The sequence below is a fragment of the Bos indicus x Bos taurus genome, chromosome 3 (genome assembly GCF_003369695.1).
Source record: "Bos indicus x Bos taurus breed Angus x Brahman F1 hybrid chromosome 3, Bos_hybrid_MaternalHap_v2.0, whole genome shotgun sequence".
Taxonomy (NCBI): Eukaryota; Metazoa; Chordata; class Mammalia; order Artiodactyla; family Bovidae; genus Bos; species Bos indicus x Bos taurus.
This window is the reverse complement of record NC_040078.1, coordinates 118139602-118157581: the sequence shown is the minus strand read 5'-3', so window position 1 is coordinate 118157581 and position 17980 is coordinate 118139602. Positions and strand designations below refer to the sequence as shown.

At 48.0% G+C, this 17980-nt stretch overlaps 1 long non-coding RNA gene across 1 annotated transcript; it reads left to right on the top strand.

The window, feature by feature from the left end:
* Positions 1-54: 54 nt before the first annotated feature.
* LOC113890233 lies at positions 55-9720 on the top strand. Its single transcript, XR_003510463.1, has 2 exons — positions 55-340; positions 4956-9720. It is a non-coding gene; the product is annotated as an uncharacterized LOC113890233 (long non-coding RNA).
* Positions 9721-17980: the final 8260 nt, after the last annotated feature.

Below are 17980 nucleotides of genomic sequence, written 5' to 3'. Positions count from 1 at the left end.
TTGTCAGTAGCGAGGGCGGCGCGCTGATTGGTCGCCGCGACCGGGGGCAGGACGAGTTCTGGGGCCTCCGCCGGCCGCCCCCGCCCCCCGGCGCGGCACTTTCAGTTTTGCCTCCCCCTTCGGCCCCGGCCGCGGCGGGCACCCGGGACTGCCCGGCCTTCGCGCGCGCCGCCCGCGCCTCCGCCCCGGGCTCTGACCGCTCTCCGGCCGTGCCGCGGGCTCAGCCGATCCCGCTTTGTCTGCTCCTTAACTGGAGATCGGGCAGCGCCGAGCTGCGGGGTCTCTCCCGCGGCGCGAGGGGTACGGGAGGCAAGTCCTACCCTAGATGCGCTCCCAGGAGGTGAGGACGCGGCGGGGAGCCCCCGGGGACGCCCGGGCCAGTGTGAGCCTTGCCTGTCCCCGGGCGCACAGAGAGTTAGCGAGGTGGCCCGCACGTTCGGCCAGGGGAGGGGGAAGTGCGGGACCAGTGGCCCCGTCCGCGGGCGGGCTGACACTCGGGTGCCCTCCGAGACGCGGCTACCTACGGCCGCGCCGCGGGGATCCTTGGAGGCGCGCGGCCCGCTTTGCCCAGCTGTTATATGGGAGGGGGGTGTCTCACCCCAACTTGCTGAGGAGCCCCGGCCCCCGACGCCCTTCGCAGGCTGTCCTTCTAAGTGGATTAAAACCTCAGCACCAGCGCGCGCCTCCGCTGGAGCGCCCAGTGCCCACAGAGCCCACCTGCCTGGCCCAGCCTGGGGTACGAGAGCCCGGCGAAGGCGCTGGCTAGGCCGCGGGGCCGGGGCTCCCCCTCTGCGAATCGGCCGGGGACGGAGGGAGGTCTGGGGAGGTGCCCGGCCTCCCTTACCCTGGGTGCCTGCGGGCAGCCCTAGCGGCCGCGGCGCGGGGCCCGGCCCGGCTTCAGCGGGCGACCTCGGGCGGGGGCCTCCGGCCCCGCGCCATCTGGACGCCGAGCGCGGGCGCGTTTGAAGTGGTTCGGGGGCTCTTTGTTCGCCAGGCCGCTCTGGCTCGGGGCCTGGAGGTGGTTTACGGCCTGGATGCCTTTGAACCTATTCCCAGGTGAGCCGGGCTCAATTAGGCCCGGGCCTGAGCGGGCTGTCAGGCGAGCCGCGTGATCAAGAGCGCGCTGGGCCCTTTTATTGCACTTGAACTCGGGGCCGGGGGTGCTCGGCCTCGGCTGCTCCTAGGCGGGCCGCGACCCCCGCCTTAGGAAACCCGAGGGCGAGGGCTGTGCTTGCGGCCGGACGGCTCAGGGCGGCCCCACAGCCGGCGATTGCGGGGCAGAGCAGCGGGGCGAGGCCCAGCACAACCCGGCCGCGCCCCGGCTCTTTGGGCTTGCAGCTTCTCCCGGGCGGGCCCGCGGGCCGCAGGGTCCTAGGACTGCAGCGTCCTGGGAGTCGCCGCGCCCCGTCCGCCCCGCCTGACCGCCCGCCCCCTTCTCCAGCTCTGCTATAGCCCTCACATTATCTAGAGCAGCGCTTTCCCTGTCTCTTTAAAAAAAAAAAAAAGTCTAAAATAAAAACTTAAGGAACAAAAGAGAGGGCGAGAAAGGCCCAGGGAGCGATCTGGCCTCGAAGGGCCCCAGCCTCGCCGAGGCTTGGCTCCTCTAAGGACGGACGTTGGCCTTCCAGAGACATTAAGGACTTGCTGCTCTTAACCTCCTCTGTGTCACTCAGTGTGGGGAGTCAGCTTCCAGAGCACCGCTTCCGCCCAGCTTAAATAAGTCCGGAGACATCCCTCCGCCTCCGCCTACCCTTGAACCCGGCGGTCTAAGGAGAAGAGGAGTCGGCCTGGTAGCCTGCTCCACCGGGCTGTCTGTCTCACTGCGCTTGGGCCTAAGAATAATGTCTGGCAGTTGGGGTCTAAGAGTCAGTCGTGTACCTCAGCTGCCGCAGTAGGTGGAGTGGGCTTGTGAGGGGCTGACAGCTGGTGTCCAAGTAACACTGTTGTGCACAGGTAAGATTCTCCTGTAGGAAAATACGCTTTCAAAATTTCTCCTTGAAAAGTTGCTCAGGAGGGCACAGGACAAGCCCTCATTACGACACTTGTGCCCTTGCCTTGTACACTCGCGTGCTAAGTCGCCAAGTCGTGTCCGACTCTTTGTGACCCTGTGGACGGCAGCCCGCCAGGCTCCTCTGTCCATGGGATTCTCCAGGCAAGAATCCTGGAGTGGGGTGCCATTTCCTCTTCCAGGGGATCTTCCCAGTCATAGCACAACAAGGCTTAAAAGCATGGTTCCCGCTGTACACGGTGGATATGGTGGAGAGGTAGGTGCTCACTCTCCTTTGCATCCTTGTTCTCCTGTTCCTTCCTGAATCGCAGGGGATGACAGGCTGCGAATGACCTCGCTCGGCCTTTGGCAGCCCTGGTCTGCAAGATGTCATCTCATGGGGTGTGGGACGGAAGAGGGCCGAGGCCCTGCCTACCCCGTCCTTGGTGAGCCCAGGGTGGAGGTGTTTGATTGCTCCTGGTAATGCAGTGTCTGGTCACATCTAGATGGGAGGGAAGGCGTCACTTTTCTGGTGCGGAACCCAGCAGCCCAGGGGGCTGGCAGAGGTGGCAGTGGCAGTCGCTCCCTGATTCCAGCCGGGTTCTGGAGCCAGCTTTCCTGATACGGTGAGTCAAGGGCTCCACTCTGCACCACAGTTTGCAAGTCAGTCCACAGCGTTCTACGTAGAATCTGTCATCAGTCCCACTGCAATTATGTCATGGTCCTAATAAGTTGTTTCCCACAGAAACCAGCCACAGCGTGGGCCCTGTTCTCTGCCAAAGAACCCCAAGGCACCCCCACTCTGGACTGGGGTGTGGAAGACAAACACCAGGGCTCTCCCCGGGGGGCCTTGTTTTCTTGACAACACTCACTCGTAACGTGAGATAACCCGGGCCTTTGCCGCACATTTAGGAATACCTTTAAGGTCAAATCAACAACCGACTCACGCTCTGACTTTTTTTTCTTTTCGCGTGGAACATACACACCAAATTTCAATTTAAAACCAACACTGGAAAGATCAACAGTGGCCTAAAAAGAACGGAAAGAGAGAAGAGCGTGTAGGACTCTGGGACAGAAGCCAGTCTTCTCTGCATACACCTTGTTTTGTAGATTTGACTTTGAAACCATGTAAGTGTTCCACATAATTATTTAAAAATTGAAGCAAAATGAGGAAAAAATAGAAATCCCTAAAAAGTCAAAAGCAAAATCAGACAGATGTACCTAATTTTGTATCATCTTGGTGGCTTACCCAAGCAGGCAGGAATAATTGAAGATCACTTTAAACGCTGTGATTTGACTGCACGCATCCCTGGAGGGGTACACTGCAAAGGAGAGAGGAAAGAAGCGCATCAAGTCTGAATCTGTTTTCGGTGTTCATATTCCTAGGAACGGGATTGCTGCTGTCATTCTGAAACTGTGAGCTGAAGCAAGCTTTATGTTTACATCTTTGAGAGTCAAGATTTCCAGCCTAAAAGGAGAGAGATACAAATATACAATGAAAGAAGTAAGAGCGTGTCTTGCTAAATTTGCTGGAAATATCAGTGTGAGCTCACTTAGTACTTCCTCTTAAATCATGCATCTGCTGACCCTGGCCATTGAAAAGTCACAGAAGTGTTGAGTGACCCAGGGGCAGAGACCACCACTGGTGTCCAGGTGATGGTCTCTCCTTGAAGAAATAGCTGAACTAAGGGCTGAAGCAAGGTGTGGACAACGTGGACAGGGTGCATCTGTTCCACTAGAGAGCAAGGGAGCTTTCGGCGACTCCTGGTCTTGCAAGGATCTTGTCACTGCACAAGAGCTTCCCAACCATGGTGGACTGGGCAAAGCTATCATCCAGTGTGGTTCTAGGAGTTGTTGTTCAGTCGCTAAGTTGTGTCCAACTCTTTGCAACCCCATGAACTGCAGCACACCAGCCTGAGTTTGCTCAAACTCATGTCCATTGAGTTGTTGATGCCACGCAACTATCTCATCTTCTGTTACCCCCTTCTCCTCTTGCCCTCAATCTTTCCCAGCATCAGGGTCTTTTCCAATGAGCTGGCTCTGCGCATCAGGTGGCCAGAAGATTGGAGCTGTAGCTTCAGCACCAGTCCTTCCAATGAATGTTCAGGACTGATCTCTTTTAGGATTGACTGGTTTGATCTCCTTGCAGCCCAAGGGACTCTCAGGAGTCTTCTCTAACACCACAGTTTGAAAGCACGAAACTTTAATGAGCTTCACTTTAATTCATGACTCAGGAAGGCTTGTTTTCTCTCCCCGTCCCCACCCTTTTTAAATAGTTCCTTTGAGTTCTCACTGCCCTGTCTTGTTGGTTTTTAATCTTAAAATCTGTTACATACATCTTCTGCCCTCTCCTTCCCCCTCACCATCAAACCCTGCTCTTCAGACTTTGCACTTTCCAGTGGAGCCCAGCAGATCCTGTTGACTCTGATGGGTGCAGAGATAATATGATTTGTGGTCACACTCTAATAAAAACATGCACTTTGTTGTACACTGCAGAGAAAAATGAACAGAAGACAGAGGAGTATCAGTACAGGCCTTTTAACTATCACTGACTGTGTGCTTAGCACCGAAGCTAAGAAGGGGAGTAGGAACCCCATAACAGAGACTTCACGATGCAGCACATCGAGGGGTGTGGTGGAGTGGTGAACCCAGGCTGAGAAGGGAGAGCACGGCAGGTCAGGTAGGCTGGGAAAGACATCAGCAAAGGGTGAGCAGGTCCACCAGGAGAGGTGAGGATGTGAAAGAGCAATGGGTGCCCCCACTGTGGGTGGGCTCCTGCAGTTGGGAGCTCAGAAGATCAGTGGCCGGCACTCCTGGTTACAGGTGATACATGTATAGCCTGTACCTGCTTAACCGAAAAAGAATTTGCTCACTCCTCGGGGAGCTCAGGCTCCAGCAGGTTTCAGGGTTAGCTGGACCCAGAGGTTTCAGTGATGTTGTGTCTCTCTGTTCCCTCTCCACCCTGCAGCTGTGCTTCCCTCTGTGTGTGGGCCTCACTCTGTCTTGGTGCAGGGGGGCCTCCCCCTTCTGCCTGAGGTTGACAGGCATCACACTCCAGGGTCATATCCCCCTGGGGTGGCATTGCTGATTCGACAGTTTTCTCCTCTTGCTTCAGCATAAAAGGTGAGCATGGAACCCAATCTGGCTGGACTCCACCATGTGGCTGAGGGCCCTGAGAGTGGGTAGATTCCCCTGGAAGAGACATTGGGCCCATGAGCAAGGCGTGATGCAGCAGCACCATGGATGAAGTTTGGGCCCAGGCTCTCCAGAGTCTCAGAAGAGCAGTTACCAAGGTTGGATTTCCTTCTGAAGGTGATGGAGATCAAAACAGGGTTCTAAGGAAAGATGTGATGACCAACTTTTACTTTGAGAGAAGTTGACAGCCAAGTCGGAGGTGACAGCCAACTGGGAGGCTGTTGAAAAAGCCCAACCAGCTGACCCAGGAACAAAGAAACCCGGGAACCAATGGACCAGGGAAGCAAGGGACTAGAGAACCAAGGGACTGGGAACCCAGGGACCAGGGAACCGAGGGACCAGGGAACCGAGGGGACCAGGGACTCAAGAGACCCGGAACCAAAGGATCATGGAACCAAGGGACCAGGGAACCAGGAAAAGGCAAGGCATGAGGTGGGGAGGATGAGGAGGGATTTAAGAGAGAGAGGCTGCAGGATTTGATTCTGAGGAGGAGTCAGGATTCGATGTCCTGCCATTGGCCAGGGTTAGGGCCAAGGTTAGTCCTTGGATTAGGGACTTGGCTTAGTTTCTTCCTCTCAGTGGGACTCAGTATCCCCTCTGTGAAATAATAGGTTGGGGTGAAAGATTCCTGAGGTTCCCTGAACATGGCAGTGTCTAGGCTCTGTTTTCAGAAACTGAAATCCAAGTTTGGTAATGCAAGCTTCTTGTCACACTTGGATGCATTGTGGAGTTTTAGAAAGGCAGGGGCAGGGTGGCTACTTCCAGAACCTAGGGACTCTGATTTTCTTTAAGTAATGTGCAGGGGAGCCTTGGTGACCACACATGCCCTGACCCCTCATAAAGCCCTTGCCCTCCTGTGGCCTGGTCATAAACTTTCCTGAAAAGGTCATGTGAATTTATCGTCCCCAATACTTTATAATTAGAAACTACGGTCTCCCTTCCACATGACACTTTTGAGTTCTAGCAGATCTTAAATTAAAACTGTATACATGTTTCAAAATGTTCTTTGGGAAACTTGAAATGCGCAAGTTGAAAATTCGATAAGGTCCTGAACGCATATCTAAATAAACATACAAATTCGACCCCAAATGTTTTAGAGAACACATGTGGAATTAAATGTGTGCGTTAAAACTCTGATTATATCTTAAATATAAAAACTCATCAAAGAAGTCTTCCAGGGAAAACACTTCAGGGTGTATGGCAAATTTCTCTTTTATAGAGGTCACCAGAGCGGTGAGGAAGTGGGTTGCAGGGCTCTCCCAAGTGACCGGGAGACGGAGCGATTGGCTGCCCTTGTTTAAAGAAGAAAATGTGTGTTTGTGTGTGTGTGTTTATGTAGGGATAAAGGGCAAGATGAACTTCCCCAGGCTACACATTTTTTAAGCGTTTTTAATTATTTTACTTGACTTTATGTTCCTGCTTCATTTCTTTATCTCGTACTTTAGGGAAGATGGTGAACAACAACCAAGAATGCCTCCGTTTCCCTCCTTTTGGGTGGAAGTCTGGTCGGAAGCTGGCAGGGGCCTGAGTCCCACCCCAGGTTCCCCCTCTAATTCGCCTCCCCCCTCCTTGGCTCTGCTGACTTTCCCTTTCTCCTCTTCAAAGAGGCCCTCACACCTAACTCCAAGGAGATGCTCTCTGAACTCTGAATATAAAGGAAAGCTGGTTTTGTTTTATTTTTCTGACGGATACTCCCCCTCCCCACACTGAGGAACAATTCATGCACACTGATATCAAAGGATGGAGGCGTTACCTTTATTTCCCTGGGCCACACAGGAAGTATTTTGCCCCAACATGGCACATCTTTTGGGTGTGACTTCTATACTCTGGATCCATTCTGAAATCTGTGGCTTGCTGGCTCACGGCTGAACAGCCTGGATCATAATCGATTATATTTTTGGCTGTACAGAGGTTTGCAGCTGAAGAGGAAAATGTTTGCACTCATTTTCCATTTTTACAGTCTTCATGTAAAAACTGTGGAGTATTGTGCTTTTTAAATCCCACAGGAAAAGTTTTTGGATATACTAATATTCAAATGACAGCAATGCAAAGAATGGAGATCCTCAAGTAATTAGGTGTTTTCTTACTGATCAGACTGATGAAGAGCAAGGTGAAGGAGGAGGAGAGAAGAGGATGAAGGTGCTGGTTACGTTAATTAAGAAAGAAAACAAAATGAGAAACAGAAGCCAGCCTGCCAGCTCTCGTCGCTGGGGTGGATGGAGAATGGTCCAGCTTCCCTCCCCATGTCCTTCTCTGGCTCCTTTATGTGTGTTCGAGACACTGAGACCCCCAGTCAGTAAGCAAGTATATTCCATATACTCAAGCAGGAAAGTGGTTCTAAGTTACGGAGTGAAGAACTGGGTCTTTATCCTTTTTTGAAGGCATGTGTGTGTGTGCTTAGTCGCTTAGATGTGTCCGACTCTGCGGCCTCATGGACTATACATGGCCCACCGATCACCTACCCCAATAAACTGCATCCATTTTGAATTTAAAATGTGATGCCTTTTGACGAATGCGGAACCATCTCTTCAATGCAAACATTTCCATCACTCTGGAAAGTTCCCTTATGCCCTTGCAGTCAATCACCTCCTCCTCCCCAGCCACCAGCACCCACAGATCTAATTTATGTGCCTGTTTTGCTTTTTCCAGAAAGTCATAAAAAGGAAGTTGTACAGGACACAGGCCTTTGTGTCTGGCTTTTTACGCTTAGAACACTGCTTTTTAGATCCATCCACACGGTGCATGCACGCTGAGTATTCTGTCGTATGGAGACACTACAGTCTGTTCATCCATCTGTCAGCTGATGGACGTGGGGGTTGTATCTGGCTTTTGGTGATATGAATAAAGCTGCGTTTAAGTCTGTTTTCTTCTCTGTCAGGTAAATACCTAGGAGTGGGATTCTTGAATCCTATATAAGTAGATACTTAAGAAGAAACTGCTCAACTTTTTTCCAAAATGGCAGGACCATTTTGCATTCCCACCAGCAATGTATGAAATTTCAGCTGGGGATGGCTATAAACAACAAAACCCCAGAAAACAGCAAGAGTGGGCAAGGATGTGGAGACGTTGGAAGTCTCCAGACACAAAGTCACAGCTTGCTGATTGGGGTGTAAAATGGCTCAGCTACCCAGAATGACAGTTTGGTGATTCCTCAATAGGTTAAATATAGAATGATCACGTGATCCAGCAATGCCACCCTTGGGTACTAAATACCCAAATAATTGAAAATAGGTGTTCAGCAAAGCCTGTACACAAATGTTTATAACAGAGTTATTCGCAATTGCCGAAACGTGGAAACAGCAGAACTGTCCACTGATGGATGGACGGGTTTACCAAGCATGGTGCAGCCACGCAACAGGATATTATTCAGTCTTTAAAAAAAGTGGAGTACTTGTTGGACATCACTCATATAACAATCTAGTGACAATAACAAAAAAGCAGACTCACAGAGCTAGAGAACAAGCCAGCGCTCACCCCTGGGGGCGGTGACGGGAAGTTAGCGTTGGCGGAGTGGCAGGCACAAACTGCTGGGTGAAAGATGGGCTCAGGGATGTATTGTACAGCTTGGAAAATAGCCAGTATTTGGTAATAACTGTAAATGGAAAGTAACCTTTCAACATCACGTAACAGAATTCTTAAAAATAAGGAATGATATACTGATGTATGCTACAAAGTGGATGGACCTTAACAACATTATATCAAATGAAATAAGCCAGGAAAAAAAAAAATCACGTATTGTATGGTTCCATTTATATGAAATGTCCAGAAGAGGCAAATCCATAGAGACAGAAATCAGATTAGTAGTTGCCAGGGGTTAGGAGGAGGGGATGTATTAATTGTGTTTTCCATTTTCTGTATTTTATAATGCTTTGACATCTTGAGGCCTCTTGGGCGCAGAGAGGGACTGCCCCTCCCAGAGTCAGCTGATTCCTGGAGATAGCAAACAGCTTGCCTGAGGACATCCCTTTGATATGTAAACCAACCCAGATCATCTGTCTGGAACGCGGTTCCTTCTCTAAAGCAGCCCAGGACCAGTTACCAACAACTCAGGACCATCTTCAAGACCCAGCTGCTCAAAGCGTTTCACTCTCCAGCCCGAAGTCTGCTCCACTTGCTGCCCCACCGTGCCTTGCCAGTCCCGCATGCACCAGGACACAGGCTCCCGCCCACACGTCCCCTCTCACCTACCTCCTGACCACCCGGCGTTTTCTCCAGTGGCCCTGCTGTCTCTTTCCTTGAATCTGGGAGTATAAAGAGTCCCTGCTTCCTGACAGTTGCATCTGTTTCTATGTGCCTCAGCTCACCTAATTAAAACAAACCCCAGGAACATTTAAAACGGGGAATAGGAAGTGACTTTAATGTGTATAGGTTTACCCTTTGGATTGATAAAAATATTCTGGAATTAGGTAGTGGTAATGGCTGCTCAGCATTGTGAATGTGCTAATTGTTTCTAAGGGTAAATTTTATTCTGTATTTTGCATTTCTACGTAGACAGTTATGTTGTCTCTGAATAAAATGTTTGCATTCATTCTTTTTTATTATGTGCCTTTTTTTTCTTGTCTTATTGCACTGGGCAGGACCTCCATACAATTCTGAAAAGAAAAAAAAAACGTTGTGAGCAGAAACCCTTGCCTTTTTCCCAAACGCAGGAGGGAAATATTCAGATTCTTGCCATCAAGTATAATATTAGATGTAGGATTTTCATAGGTTCTCTTTATCAGGTTGAGGAAATTCCCTGCCATTTTTAGTTTTCTTGAAGTTTTTGTAATAAATAGGTGTTGGATTTTGCCAAATTCTCTTTCTACATCTCTTGAGTTGATCATTTGTTTCCTCTTTTTCAGTCTGTTTGTACAGCAGATTACATTCCCTGATTTTATATGTTGAACCAATTTTGCATCTCTCAGGTGAAGTCTGCTTAGACATGATTGATCATTCTCTTTATATACTGTTGGATTTAATTTGCTAACATTTTGTTAAGCGTTTTTATGTCTAATGTAGCTGTTTTCCTTGGTTTGGACGTGGAGATAATATCGGCCTCATGAAATAAGTTGGCAGGCGTCCCCTCCACTTGTATTTTCTGGGAAAGTTTGTGGAGAATGGATATTATTTCTTTCTTGCTGTACTCAGTCAAGTCCAACTCTTCCTGCCAGGCTTTTCCACCCATGGAATTTCCCAGGCAAGAGTACTGGAGTGGGGTGCCATTTCCTACTCCAGCGGATCTTCTCAACCCAGGGATTGAACCCACGTCTCCTGCATCTCCTGCACTGAGAGATTCTTCACCACTTGTGCCACCTGGGAAGCCCCATTTCTTTCTTAAATGTTTGGTAATATAAGCTCATGAGGACATCTAAGTCTGTACTTTTCTTTGTAGAATCCAAAGAAATTCAATTCACTATGAATTTGATTTCTCTGACAGACGTAAGATTATTCAGATTATCTATTTCTTCTTGGGAGAATTTTGGCAGCTGTGCCTTTAAAGAAATTGTTTCATCTCACCTACCTTGTAAAATTTGTGAAGTTGTTAATAACATTCTCTAATCGTTCCTTCAATTTCTGTGCTATCTGCCTTATCCTTAACATTGATACCTTGTGTATACTCTTTTTTTCTTCTTCGCTCTGTACAAGTGGTTATCCGTTTAATGCTGTGGATTTTCCCCATTGTTCCTCTGTTTCTGTGTTGTTTACTTCCGGTCCTGTCTTTGTTTTTCCTTCTGTTTGCTATGGCTTTGATTTGCTCTTCTTTTTATAGTTTTCTAAGTTGGAAGCTTGGGGAGTTGGTTCGAGGAGTTTCCTCTTTTCAGTATTTATTTGTGTTTTTGTTTATTTAGCGGCCCAGTCTTGGTTGCAGCAAAGAAGGTCCTCAGTTCCTGCAGCTCTTGGTTGCGACATGTAGGACTAGTTCCTTCACCGGGAATTGAGCCTAGGCCCCCTGCAAGGGGATCGTGGAGTCCTAGCCACTGGACCACCAGGGAACCCCACCTCTTTTCTAATATAAGTAATTAATGATATATGTTTCCCTGAAGCATTGCTGTACCTCCATCCTACAAATTTTAACATATTTTCCTTTCCGAGTATTCAAATCATTTTCTAATTTCTCACGTGTATCTTCTTTGACTGCATTATTTGCTGCTTAACAGTCAAATATTGGGATATCCAGATGTCGTTCTGTTGCTGGTTTCTGGGTTAGGTACATTACAGTTAAGAACATATACGTATTTTGTACAACTTCAATCTTTTAAATTTTGTTGTGACTGGTTTTATGGCTGTATGTTCTATTTTGGTGAATATTCAGTAGACACTTGAAAATAATATTTGGTGCAGTGTACTAAAGCATGTCAGTTAGTTCCAATTGGTTGATCTTTTCAAATTTTCTACAGCCTTATTAATTTTTTGTATATTTTGTTGGTATCAGCTACTGAGAGAGGAGTGTTGAAATCTCTTGCTATCTTTGTGGGTTTGTCCATTTTTCACTTTAATTCTCTCAGCTTTTGCTGAATATATTTTGAGGCTCAGTTAGCAGGGAGAGACACAGTTAAGATTATGTCTTCTTGATGGATTGGCTAATGTGTCCATTTATAAGGTCCCCCCTTTTCTTTGTAATAGTCCTTGTTCTAAATTTTAGTCTTTCTAATAGTCAAGTAGCCACTTCAGCTTTCTTTTGACTGGTGTTCGCATGATATATATATTTTTCTGTCTCTTTACTTTTAACCTTTCTGTGGCAATATACTTAAAAGGTTTTTTTTTTTTTAAAGTATATAGTTGTCTTGTTTTCTTTCCACCTTTACAATCTCTGTCTTTTAAATGGAGAATCTACATTTAATGTAACCATTCACATAGCTGAATTTAAATCCATATCTTGCATCTTGTTTTCTATTCTGTTGCTGCTAAGTCTGCTAAGTCATTTCAGTCGTGTCCGACTCTGTGTGACCCCATGGACTGCAGCCTACCAGGCTTCTCCGTCCATGGGGTTCTCCAGGCAAGAACACTGGAGTGGGTTGCCATTTCCTTCTCCAATGCATGAAAGTGAAAAGTGAAAGTGAAGTCCCTAAGTCGTGTCTGACTCTTAGCAACCCCATGGACTGCAGCCTACCAGGCTCCTCCATCCATGGGATTTTCCAGGCAACAGTACTGGAGTGGGGTGCCATTGCCTTCTCCTTCTATTCTGTACTTCTTTCCTTTTTTCCTGTTTTTGAGTCTTCTTTCAGATTAATTAAATATTGGTGTGTATTCAGTTCTGCTTTACAATTGGCTTATTTTCCTCTCCCCAACTCTCTGTTGTTGTCCTAGGCTTTACCATATGCACCCTTACCTTACCATAGTCTGTCTCCAAATACCATTTTCCGCGTCACACACTACTGCACAAAACTCACAATGGTTTATCTCCCCTTTTTCCTCTCACTCCCTGTGCTTTCGTTGTCATACCTTTTACCTCCACGTGTGTGAAAAGCCCTGCCATATCACTCCTGTTTTTTGTTTTAGACAGTTGTTTACCTTTGAAAGAGGTTAAAATATAATTTTACATGTATTCATTTGTACCAGTTCTGGCATTCCTCATTCATCTGTGTAGACTCAGATATATATCTGGCATCATTGACATCACACTTTCTGCCTGAAGAACTTTCTTTAATATATTTTTTTTTTTGTAGTGAAAGAAGATGAGGAAAGAATTGACTCAGTTGTAATTGGTCTTAAAAAGTGTCTGTTTTGCTTTCTCTTTTGAAAGGTACTAATATTTCCACAGTTTATAAAATCCTGGGTGGACAGCAGCTTTGCCTTTCATCTGTCAAAGATGTCACTCCACTGTCTTTTGGCTTTTAAAGTCTCTGACAAGGAAACTTCTGTAATTCCTATCTTCGTTCCTCTATATACAGAGTATATTTTTCCCCTCCAGTTTCTTTTAAGATCTTGTCTTTATCTTCGCTTTTAAATATTCAGCTATGACTGGAAAAGGTCAGTCCTCATCTCAGTTCCCAAGAAGGGCAGTGCTAAAGAGTGTTCAAACCACCAGACGACTGCATTCATCTCCCACTCTAGTAAGGTTATGCTTAAAATCCTCCAAGCTAGGCTTCAGCATTACATGAACCGAGAACTTCCAGATGTTCAAGCTGGGTTTAGAAAAGGCAGAGGAGCCAGAGATCAAATTTTCAACATTTGCTGGATCATAGAGAAAGCAAGGGAATTACAGAAAAACATCTACCTCTGTTTCACTGGCTATGGTAAAGCTTTGACTGTATGGATCATAACAAACTGTGGAAAACTCCTAAGTGATGGGAATACCAGACCATCTTACCTCTCCTGAGAAACGTGTGTATGGATCAAGAAGCAACAGTTAGAACCCTGTATGGAACAACCGACTGATTCAGGATGAGAAAGGAGTACAGTAAGGCTGTTTATTGTCACCTTGTTTATTTAACTTATTTGCAGAGCACATCACGTGAAAACCTGAGTTTGATGACTTACAAGATGGAATCAAGATTTCCAGGAAAATATCAATAACCTCAGATACATGGATGCTGCTGCTGCTGCTGTTAAGTCGCTTCAGTCATGTCCGACTCTGTGCGACCCCATAGACGGCAGGCCACCAGGCTCCCCTGTACCTGGGATTCTCCAGGCAAGAACACCCAATGCATGAAAGGGAAAAGGGAAAGTGAAGTTGCTCAGTCATGTCCGACTCTTAGCAAACCCATGGACTGCAGCCTGCCAGACTCCCCCATCCATGGGAGTTTCCAGGCAAGAGTACTGGAGCGGGGTGCCATTGCTTTCTCCAGCAATGCAGTCCAAGGAATTGCAAAGAGTCAGACATGACTTAACAACAATCTGATAATTCTAACATCTAGATCATCTCTGGGTCTGGTTTTCTGATTATTTATCTTTTGACAGTGAGTCATCTCTTTTAATCTATGTCAAAAAAGGTTTTTCTAATAAATAAAAAATTTTAAGACATGCTTTTAAATTTTGGACATTGTATGAGAAGGAACAGTAGAGACTGAACTTAATAGTATTCATGATAAGGGGGCAACAGAGGATGAGATGGTTGGAGTCTGAGCACACTCAAGGAGATGGTGAAGGACAGGGAGGCCTGGCAGCCTGCAGGTCACGGGATCACGAACAGCTGGACGAGATTCAGTGACTGAACAACAGCAGCTCTGACTAGGAATGGGCATGCATCTCCTGAGAGACTTGCTGGGAGGGGATTTGAGTCTTTCTGTTCAGTAGTTGAGTTAGGTGTGGAGTCTTTGTTGCTAAACTCCCTTCCCTGAAGGGGGCCTCTTCCCTCTCTTTACTTCAGGCCTGCAGTGTTGTGGAATCTTCTCCCATCTTCACACTGCACCCTCAGCTCCGTTCTCCCTGTACTTCTGCTCCACAAAGAGGAGCTTTCTTGACCTTCTCCCCGTGGTGGTCTGTGGTTGCAGACCCTGCAGGCAGGATTCAGAGAGGTTTCTCTTCTCTTGCTTGGGTCTGTCTTACGTCTGCACCGAGGTCTCAGGCATGAGGCTTTCTCAGCACTCCTGCCCTTCCCTCCTGACTGCCAGATCCTCCCTTGTTGGCATGGGGGAGGCTCTTGGGTTGGAGAGTTTCCTGACCCTCTTCCTACTGAGCTGATCTAGCCCCTTCTACGGGGGAGACAGCTTTTGCTTCTTTCCCGTCTCTGAGGCAGAGCATCTTCTCCTGGGCCCTGGGGGCTGACCCTCCCCCCAGCTTATCTTTTGCTTCGTCATAGAAAAGGAAGCAGGAAGGGTTTCATGCCTCTGCACCACTGAGAGACCCTCCTAGGTTTCCTTCTCTGCCCCTGATGTTTCTTTTAATATTTATTTTTAAAATGGGAAGGTTGAAATTGTAATTTACATGTTATTTATTTATTGGCCACATAATATGTGGGATCCTAGTTCCCCGTTCAGTTCAGTTCAGGCTCAGTCATGTCCAACTCTTTGTGACCCCATGAACCGCAGCATCCAGGCCTCCCTGTCCATCACCAACTCCTGGAGTTTACTCAAACTCAGGTCCATTGAGTCGGTGATGCCACTGAACCATCTCATTCTCTGTCATCCCCTTCTCCTCCCATCTTCAATCTTTCCCAGCATCAGGGTCTTTTCAAATGAGTCAGCTCTTCACATCAGGTGGCCAAAGTATTGGAACTTCAACATCAGTCCTTCCAATGAACACCCATGACTGATTTCCTTTAGGATGGACTGGTTGGATCTCCTTGCAGTCCAAGGAACTCTCAAGAGTCTTCTCCAACACCACAGTTCAAAAGCATCCATTCTTCCATGCTCAGATTTCTTTATAGTCCAACTCTCAAATCCATACATGACTATTGGAAAAACCACCAGAGATCAAACCCACGCCCCCCACATTGGGAGCATGGAGTCTTAAACACTGGACTGCCAGGGAATTGCCCCCTCCAGCCTTCCCCCGACCTTTCTAGAAAGAACTTGGTAAAGGCTCCTGGGAAGATGCTGGGGACCGAGTGCAGACTCCCCTTGCGTCCGGAATCACCAGGGATGCTGAGCTGCCTTCTGAGCCATTGTATTAGCTGATTAGCGCTGCCTTAAGGAATTACCACGCTTGTTGGTTTAAAACAACAGAAATTTGTTCTCTGGCAGTTCTACAGGACAGAAGTCCTCCTTAGGCCCTAGGGGAGACCTTGTTTCTTTGCCTCCTGGAGCTTCTAGCTGCTGCTGGCATCCTCCATTTATGGCTGCCGCACTTCAGCAACTGCCTTCACACCGCCTCTGTGTCTCTGTGTCTGTCTTCTCTGTGTGTCTCTTAGAGGGTAACTTGCCATCTGATCTAAGACTCACTTGAATAATCTGGGGTGATTTCATCTCAAGATCCTCAACTCACATCTGCAAAAACCCCTTTTCTGAGTAAGGAAACAGGTTCCAGGAATCAGGACATGGACATAGCTTTTGGGGCCCACCACTGGGGCTTCCCAAGTGGCTCAGCAGGTAAAGAATCTGCCTGCCAATGCGGGAGATGCAAGAGATGAGGGCTTGATCCCTGTGCCGGAAAGATCTCCTGGAGGAGGAAGTGGCAACCCCCTGCAGTATTCTTGCCTGGGAAGGAGGAGCCTGGCTGGCTATAGTCCATGGGCTCGCAGAGTTGGGCCTGACGGAGTGACTGAGTACACACATTCAACCTAATGCACCCATGTTCTGAGTTTAAGAAATTATTAACTTTCATTAACTGTTTCTTTTTGCCTGTTGTATCACTTCATGGCAAATAGATGGGGAAACAGTGTCAGACTTTATTTTGGGGGGCTCCAAAATCACTGCAGATGGTGACTGCAGCCATGAAATTAAAAGATGCTTACTCCTTGGAAGGAAAGTTATGACCAACCTAGATAGCATATTCAAAAGCAGAGATATTACTTTGCCAACAAAGGTCCATCTAGTCAAGGCTGGTTTTTCCTGTGGTCATGTATGGATGTGAGAGTTGGACTGTGAAGAAAACTGAGCACCGAAGAATTAATGCTTTTGAACTGTGGTGTTGGAGAAGACTCTTGAGACTCCCTTGGACTGCAAGGAGATGCAACCAGTCCATTCTAAAGGAGATCAGCCCTGGGATTTCTTTGGAAGGAATAATGCTAAAGCTGAAACTCCAGTACTTTGGCCACCTGATGTGAAGAGTTGACTCATTGGAAAAGACTCTGATGCTGGGAGGGATTGGGGGCAGGAGGAGAAGGGGACGACAGAGGATGAGATGGCTGGATGGCATCACCGACTCGATGGACGTGAGTCTGAGTGAACTCCGGGAGTTGGTGATGGACAGGGAGGCCTGGTGTGTTGCGATTCACGGGGTCGCAAAGAGTCGGACACGACTGAGCGACTGAACTGAACTGATGCTGACTACCTCTTTTTATGCTCTAACAAACATAGGGTAATCCGTGTGGCCCACCTCTCCTCACACTTGGGATTTAGTTTCTCTGTGGCCTTTTGAATTCAATTCACTAGGGACTAAAGGAACATGATGATCCTGTAGATTATCCAACTTCTCACTGTCAGAGTAAGAGTAGTGGTCCCCGGCAACTTTTTATAACCCAAGTAGAAACAGTTCGTGCAAGCTCAGTTGCCCCATCGCTCAGTCGTGTCTGATTCTTTGCAACCTACGGACTGTAGCCCAGCAGACTCCTCTCTCCATGGAACTTTCCAGACAAGAATACTGAAGTGAGTTGCCATGTCCTATTCCAGGGGATCTTCCTGATCCAGGAATCAAACTCACAACTCTTGGGTCTCCTGAGTCTCCAGCACTGGCCGGCAGATTCTTTACCCCTGCGTCTCCTGGGAAGCCCCAGATGGAAGCAGATTCCACTGAAAGCTCTCCCCAGCCATGTCTCACCACCACTGTCCCCCTGCTGGTCACTGCTATAGGCATACATGAGACATGCCGTGCGGTGGCCTCACCCATTCATGGCTGTTTGTGGTCAACAGAAGCATCTAGCTTGCCTTTTACATCACTTGTTGCTGCTGCTGCTGCTAAGTCACTTCAGTCGTGTCCGACTCTGTGTAACCCCAGAGACGGCAGCCCACCAGGCTTCCCCGTCCCTGGGATTCTCCAGGCAAGAACACTGGAGTGGGTTGCCATTTCCTTCTCCAATGCATGAAAGTGAAAAGTAAAAGTGAAGTCACTCAGTTGTGTCCAACTCTTAGCGACCCCATGGACTGCAGCCTACCAGGCTCCTCCATCCATGGGATTTTCTAGGCAACAGTACTGGAGTGGGGTGCCATTGCCTTCTCCACATCACTTGTTACCAGAGCTTATATTCAACTTGCATCTCATGAGTCTCTTTGTCAACGT